Below are 8,948 nucleotides of genomic sequence, written 5' to 3' on the forward strand. Positions count from 1 at the left end.
TGTATGTACACAGTGACTGCACCAGCAGAATAGTGAGTGCAGCTCTGGAGTATAATACAGGATGTAACTCAGGGTCAGTCATGTAATGTATGTACACAGTGACTGCACCAGCAGAATAGTGAGTGCAGCTCTGGGGTATAATACTGGATGTAACTCAGGATCAGTACTGTAACGTATGTACACAGTGACTGCACCAGCAGAATAGTGAGTGCAGCTCTGGAGTATAATACAGGATGTAACTCAGGATCAGTAATGTAATGTATGTACACAGTGACTGCACCAGCAGAATAGTGAGTGCAGCTCTGGGGTATAATACAGGATGTAACTCAGGATCAGTAATGTAATGTATGTACACAGTGACTGCACCAGCAGAATGAGCACCCAGGTTAACACAGGCTAAATAGGTAGGCATCCCTAAACTCCAGTGGTTCCCACCTAAATAGACTAGTGGCTATTTCGCCTAATACTTTGTTTCTCTAGGGCAGACAACAGATAATCATTGCCTTCAGCTACATAGTTAATACACACAGGTACAATAGATTGAAACTGTAAGCATTACAGGGTTAAATAATAAAGTTACTTCCTGAATTTTAAATTTTTGTCATTCTTGACAGCTGTTAGTAAGAAGAAAATTATCGTTTAATGATTTGTTATTCCTTTTGTATCAAATGAATGGGGATAATGAATTTTCGTATTTCATAGATATAACATGTAATTAATAGCCAACTTTTTTTGTGCACTTGAGATGAGACTGATAAAAGTTGTGGGAGTTTTGGAATTTGCTCGGAGTGATTTATTGCCTGATTTAGTGGGTACAAAGTGGTTGGATGATCATGTTGTCCTGATAAAATCAAGGTCATTTCCTTCCCCATGTGCATTGTGTGATGTCTTGTAATTGATGTCTGCTGAAAGATAAGAACATCCCCTGAAGACATCAATTTACCCTTTACTGACAGAAAAAACGATATGAAAATTCAACCAATGTGACCAAACCCATGATTTCCTTAAGTCCAGCACTATAGTAGTTATATTCCAGTACATAGGGGGCAGTATTATAGTGGTTATATTCCAGTACATAGGGGGCAGTATTATAGTAGTTATATTCTTGTACATAGGGGCAGTATTATAGTAGTTATATTCCAGTACATAGGGGGCAGTATTATAGTAGTTATATTCTTATACATAGGGGCAGTATTATAGTAGTTATATTCTTGTACATAGGGGCAGTATTATAGTAGTTATATTCTTGTACATAGGGGCAGTATTATAGTAGTTATATTCCAGTACATAGGGGGCAGTATTATAGTAGTTATATTCTTGTACATAGGGGCAGTATTATAGTAGTTATATTCTTGTACATAGGGGCAGTATTATAGTAGTTATATTCTTGTACATAGGAGCAGTATTATAGTAGTTATATTCTTATACATAGGGGCAGTATTATAGTAGTTATATTCTTGTACATAGGAGCAGTATTATAGTAGTTATATTCTTATACATAGGGGCAGTATTATAGTAGTTATATTCTTGTACATAGGAGCAGTATTATAGTAGTTATATTCTTGTGCATAGGAGCAATATTATAGTAGTTATATTCTTGTACATAGGGGCAGTAATATAGTAGTTATATTCTTGTACATAGGAGCAGTATTATAGTAGTTATATTCTTGTACATAGGGGCAGTATTATAGTAGTTATATTCTTGTACATAGGGGCAGTATTATAGTAGTTATATTCTTGTGCATAGGAGCAGTATTATAGTAGTTATATTCTTGTACATAGGGGCAGTATTATAGTAGTTATATTCTTGTACATAGGAGCAGTATTATAGTAGTTATATTCTTGTACATAGGAGCAGTATTATAGTAGTTATATTCTTGTACATAGGGGCAGTATTATAGTAGTTATATTCTTGTACATAGGAGCAGTATTATAGTAGTTATATTCTTGTACATAGAGGCAGTATTATAGTAGTTATAGTCTTGTACATAGGGGCAGTATTATAGTAGTTATAGTCTTGTACATAGGGGCAGTATTATAGTGGTTATATTCTGGTACATAGGGGCAGTATTATAGTAGTTATATTCTTGTGCATAGGAGCAGTATTATAGTAGTTATAGTCTTGTACATAGGGGCAGTATTATAGTAGTTATAGTCTTGTACATAGGGAGCAGTATTATAGTAGTTATATTCTTGTACATAGGGGCAGTATTATAGTAGTTATATTCTTGTGCATAGGAGCAGTATTATAGTAGTTATAGTCTTGTACATAGGGGCAGTATTATAGTAGTTATAGTCTTGTACATAGGGGCAGTATTATAGTGGTTATATTCTGGTACATAGTAGCAGTATTATAGTGGTTATATTCTGGTACATAGGAGCAGTATTATAGTAGTTATAGTCTTGTACATAGGGGCAGGATTATAGTGGTTATATTCTGGTACATAGGAGCAGTATTATAGTAGTTATAGTCATGTACATAGGGGCAGTATTATAGTAGTTATATTCTTGTACATGGGGGCAGTATTATAGTAGTTATATTCTTGTACATAGGGGCAGTATTATAATAGTTATATTCCAGTACATAGGGGGCAGTATTATAGTAGTTATATTCTTGTACATAGGGGCAGTATTATAGTAGTTATATTCTTGTGCATAGTAGCAGTATTATAGTGGTTATATTCTGGTACATAGGAGCAGTATTATAGTAGTTATAGTCTTGTACATAGGGGCAGTATTATAGTGGTTATATTCTGGTACATAGGAGCAGTATTATAGTAGTTATAGTCTTGTACATAGGGGCAGTATTATATTAGTTATATTCTTGTACATAGGGGCAGTATTATAGTAGTTATATTCTTGTACATAGGGGCAGTATTATAATAGTTATATTCTTGTACATAGAGGCAGTATTATAGTAGTTATATTCTTGTACATGCTCCAGTCCCTGACAGCAAGCAGCTTGGATGGTATCTGAGTCATTCTATCTTCGGCATTGAATCCTGCATGTATCTATATATGTTAGTCATACTATTATGCCTTTGTGTTTATAGATATTTAACTCACTTTTGCATGTCCTTACTCAGAGAGATCACATAACTGTTTCAAAGTGCTTTATGATCCATGTAGACCTGGACATTTGTTTATCTGATCACTACATTTATTGTGTCCTGTTGTCTCAACTGAGTTAGATTGATTGCTAACGAGCTTTAAAAAAAAAAAAAAAAAAAAAAAAAAAGAGATCTAAGGGCTAGCCTTCTATAAATGTAGATGTAGCTTGGGGATGCATTCGTGCAGGGGTGCATTCGTGCACTGTTATTCGTGTATTTTTTATTCAAAGTACTTTTTTTTCTAAGTACTCGGCAGTTATAACATGGCAGTTAGACAGGGCAGGAGACAGGTAAGAAAAACTAAATCTAATCCATATTCACTTGAAACAGCACAAATACTCACCATATTTATTTGTATAATCTATATTCTGGCTGCTGCATTCACTCACATTCACCGCCCTTGCATTAACTCTCTACACTCCATCCATATCGGCCCCTCTGTCCTTGCCTCTCCTATGTATAGCACTCATGCTCTATTCACATTGCTTAACAGCACAGATCCACTCAGTCCCAACATCCAACACAAGAGACGCTCTCACAAATCACTTAACCATCTGCTCACTCTTTCGATCCTCCTTCTCCTAGTCGCTGGAGACATATCTCCAAACCCCGGCCCCCCATGTTATAGCCAGTCAAACATCCCAATTGCTACACCCAGAAACCCCTCTAACCTTATTAATATTCCCTGCTTGCCTGCTGTCTCTTTCAATTGTGCCCTTTGGAATTCTCGCTCTGTGTGTAATAAACTCTCCTTCATTCATGACTTCTTCCTTTCTAATTCTCTTAATCTCCTGGCTCTTACTGAAACCTGGATCCAGCAGTCAGACACCACCGCTGCTGCTGCTCTTTCATATGGTGGACTGCACTTTTCTCATACCCCAAGATCAGACAACAGAGCAGGTGGAGGCGTTGGTCTGCTCCTTTCACCCAAATGTACTTTCCAAGTTATCCCCCAAGTACCCTCACTTGTCTTCCCTTCCTTTGAGGTCCATGTGGTCAGACTCTACGTCCCCTTCTCCATGCGAGTGGCGGTGGTGTATCGTCCTCCCGGCCCCTCTCATCAGTTCCTGGATCACTTTGCCACCTGGCTTCCACACTTTCTCTCCTGTGACACCCCTACCCTTATCATGGGTGATTTCAACATCCCCATTGCCTCTCCCCTCTCCCCATCTGCTTCTCACCTTTTATCTCTATCCTCCTCTTTTGGCCTCTCGCAGCATACTAACTCTCCAACACATGAAGATGGAAACTCCCTTGACTTGGTCTTCTCCCGACTTTGCTCAGTGGATGACTTCACAAACTCCCCTCTCCCGCTCTCTGACCACAACCTTCTTTCATTCTCTATCAAGAACTGCCATCCCGCTCAGGTCACCCCCACTTTCCACACCTATAGAAACATACAGGCCATTAACACCCAGAAACTTATGATGAACTTGCAGTCCTCATTGGCCCCTATTTCCTCCATCTTATGTCCTGATTCTGCATTGAAGCATTACAATGAAACCCTGCAAAGTGCTCTGGATGAAGCTGCTCCTCCTATACATAAAACAACTCGGCACAGACGGCAACAACCGTGGCACACGCTGCAAACACGTTTCCTGCAGCGGTGCTCCAGGTGCGCAGAACGTCTGTGGAGAAAATCTAATCTACCCGAAGATTTCATCCATTATAAGTTCATGCTAAAGACATACAATTCTGCCCTTCACCTCTCCAAACAAACCTACTTCAACACCCTCATCACCTCCCTGTCCAATAACCCTAAACGTCTCTTTGACACGTTCCAGTCCCTACTCAACCCAAGAGAGCAGGCCCCAACCACGGATCTCCGTGCTGACGATCTGGCCAATTACTTCAAAGAAAAAATTGACCACATTCGACAGGAAATCATCTCCCAATCTCTTCATACCATGCACTGTCCTCCCTCCCCCACTGCATCTAGTTCACTCTCTGACTTTGAAGCCGTTACAGAAGAAGAAGTAAGCAGGCTCCTTGCATCTTCGCGCCCGACCACTTGCACCAGTGACCCCATTCCGTCACATCTCCTCCAGTCCCTTTCCCCGGCTATCACCTCTCACCTAACAAAAATATTCAACCTTTCCCTCACTTCCGGTATTTTTCCCTCCTCATTTAAGCATGCCATCATACATCCATTACTTAAAAAACCATCCCTCGATCAAAACTGTGCCGCTAATTATAGACCTGTCTCTAATCTTCCCTTCATCTCTAAACTCCTCGAACGCCTGGTCCACTCCCGTCTTACCCGCTATCTCTCAGATAACTCTCTTCTCGACCCTCTTCAATCTGGCTTCCGCTCTTTACACTCTACTGAAACTGCCCTCATTAAAGTCTCTAATGACCTACTAACAGCTAAATCTAATGGTCACTACTCCATGCTAATTCTCTTGGATCTCTCTGCAGCATTTGACACTGTGGATCATCAGCTCCTCCTCACTATGCTCCGCTCCATCGGCCTCAAGGACACCGTTCTCTCCTGGTTCTCCTCCTATCTCTCTGACCGATCCTTCACTGTATGTTTTGCTGGTTCCTCCTCCTCTCACCTTCCCCTTACTGTTGGGGTTCCTCAAGGATCAGTCCTAGGCCCCCTACTCTTCTCGTTGTATACTGCCCCTATTGGACAAACAATCCGTAGATTTGGTTTCCAGTACCATCTCTATGCTGACGACACCCAATTATACACTTCTGCTCCCGATATCACACCGACCTTTTTAGAAAACACCAGTGATTGTCTTACCGCTGTCTCTAACATCATGTCCTCCCTCTATCTGAAACTAAACCTGTCAAAAACTGAACTCCTCGTGTTCTCTCCCTCTACTAACCTACCTTTGCCTGACATTGCCATCTCCGTGTGCGGTTCCACCATTACTCCAAAGCAACATGCCCGCTGCCTTGGGGTCATCCTTGATTCTGACCTTTCATTCACCCCCTACATCCGATCACTGGCTCGCTCTTCTTACCTGCATCTCAAAAACATTTCTAGAATTCGCCCTTTTCTTAATTTCGACTCTGCAAAAACTCTGACTGTTTCACTTATTCATTCTCGTCTGGACTATTGTAACTCTCTACTAATCGGTCTCCCTCTTGCAAAACTCTCCCCGCTCCAATCTGTCCTGAATGCTGCAGCCAGGATCATATTCCTCACCAACCGTTACACCGATGCCTCTACCCTGTGCCAGTCATTACACTGGTTACCCCATCCACTCCAGAATCCAGTACAAAACTACTACCCTCATCCACAAAGCACTCCATGGCTCAGCACCACCCTACATCTCCTCCCTGGTATCAGTCTACCACCCTACCCGTGCCCTCCGCTCCGCTAATGACCTCAGGTTAGCATCCTCAATAATCAGAACCTCCCACTCCCGTCTCCAAGACTTTACACGTGCTGCGCCGATTCTTTGGAATGCACTACCTAGGTTAATACGATTAATCCCCAATCCCCACAGTTTTAAGCGTACCCTAAAAACTCATTTGTTCAGACTGGCCTACCGCCTCAATGCATTAACCTAACGATCCCTGTGTGGCCTATTTATAATAAAAAAAAAAAAAAAAAAAAGGTTCCTCGCATCATGTTCTCATACACTTTATGCAGTATTAGCCCTCTGTGTCTGTACTGCTACATACTTAGGCAGGTAACTGGTTCATGCAGCTTTACATGAACACCTGAGCCTTACACTATAGCTGGTCTGAATAACTAAAGCAATTGTTACCATCCACCTCTCGTGTCTCCCCTTTTCCCCATAGTTTGTAAGCTTGCGAGCAGGGCCCTCATTCCTCCTGGTATCTGTTTTGAACTGTATTTCTGTTATGCTGTAATGTTTATTGTCTGTACAAGTCCCCTCTATAATTTGTAAAGCGCTGCGGAATATGTTGGCGCTATATAAATAAAATTATTATTATTATTATTATTATACATAGGGGCAGTATTATAGTAGTTATATTCTTGTACATAGAGGCAGTATTATAGTAGTTATATTCTTGTACATAGAGGCAGTATTATAGTAGTTATATTCTTGTACATAGGGGCAGTATTATAATAGTTATATTCTTGTACATAGAGGCAGTATTATAGTAGTTATATTCTTGTACATAGGGGCAGTATTATAGTAGTTATGTTCTTGTACATAGGGGCAGTATTATAGTAGTTATATTCTTGTACATAGATGCAGTATTATAGTAGTTATATTCTTGTACATAGGGGCAGTATTATAATAGTTATATTCTTGTACATAGAGGCAATATTATAGTAGTTATATTCTTGTACATAGGGAGCAGTATTATAATAGTTATATTCTTGTGCATAGTAGCAGTATTATAGTAGTTATATTCTTGTACATAGGAGCAGTATTATAGTAGTTATATTCTTGTACATAGGGGCAGTATTATAGTAGTTATATTCTTGTACATAGAGGCAGTATTATAGTAGTTATATTCTTGTACATAGGGAGCAGTATTATAATAGTTATATTCTTGTGCATAGTAGCAGTATTATAGTAGTTATATTCTTGTACATAGGAGCAGTATTATAGTAGTTATATTCTTGTACATAGGGGGCAGTATTATAGTAGTTATATTCTTGTACATAGGAGCAGTATTATAGTAGTTATATTCTTGTACATAGGGGCAGTATTATAATAGTTATATTCTTGTACATAGAGGCAGTATTATAGTAGTTATATTCTTGTACATAGGGGCAGTATTATAGTAGTTATATTCTTGTACATAGAGGCAGTATTATAGTAGTTATATTCTTGTACATAGAGGCAGTATTATAGTAGTTATATTCTTGTACATAGGGGCAGTATTATAATAGTTATATTCTTGTACATAGAGGCAGTATTATAGTAGTTATATTCTTGTACATAGGGGCAGTATTATAGTAGTTATGTTCTTGTACATAGGGGCAGTATTATAGTAGTTATATTCTTGTACATAGAGGCAGTATTATAGTAGTTATATTCTTGTACATAGGGGCAGTATTATAATAGTTATATTCTTGTACATAGAGGCAATATTATAGTAGTTATATTCTTGTACATAGGGAGCAGTATTATAATAGTTATATTCTTGTGCATAGTAGCAGTATTATAGTAGTTATATTCTTGTACATAGGAGCAGTATTATAGTAGTTATATTCTTGTACATAGGGGCAGTATTATAGTAGTTATATTCTTGTACATAGAGGCAGTATTATAGTAGTTATATTCTTGTACATAGGGAGCAGTATTATAATAGTTATATTCTTGTGCATAGTAGCAGTATTATAGTAGTTATATTCTTGTACATAGGAGCAGTATTATAGTAGTTATATTCTTGTACATAGGGGGCAGTATTATAGTAGTTATATTCTTGTACATAGGAGCAGTATTATAGTAGTTATATTCTTGTACATAGGGGCAGTATTATAGTATTTATATTCTTGTACATAGGGACAGTATTATAGTAGTTATATTCTTGTACATAGAGGGCAGTATTATCTATATATATAATTGCCTAAGGGTTTTTCCGTCTGTCTGTCTTTCTGTCTGTCTGTCTGTCCTGGAAATCCCGCGTCCCTGATTGGTCGAGGCCACCAGGCCTCGACCAATCAGAGACCGGCACAGCATCGACGTGGAAATCCCGCGTCTCTGATTGGTCGAGGCCGCAAGGCCTCGACCAATCAGCGACGGGCACAGCGACGATGATGTCATAAAGGACGTAGACATCCCGTGTCTGATTGGTCGAGGCTGCCAGGCCTCGACCAATCAGCGACGGGCACAGCGACGATGATGTCATAAAGGACGTAGAAATCCCGCGTCTGATTGGTCGAGGCTGCCAGGC

Source organism: Ranitomeya imitator, chromosome 6 (genome assembly GCF_032444005.1).
Source record: "Ranitomeya imitator isolate aRanImi1 chromosome 6, aRanImi1.pri, whole genome shotgun sequence".
In the NCBI taxonomy this organism is placed as follows: domain Eukaryota; kingdom Metazoa; phylum Chordata; class Amphibia; order Anura; family Dendrobatidae; genus Ranitomeya; species Ranitomeya imitator.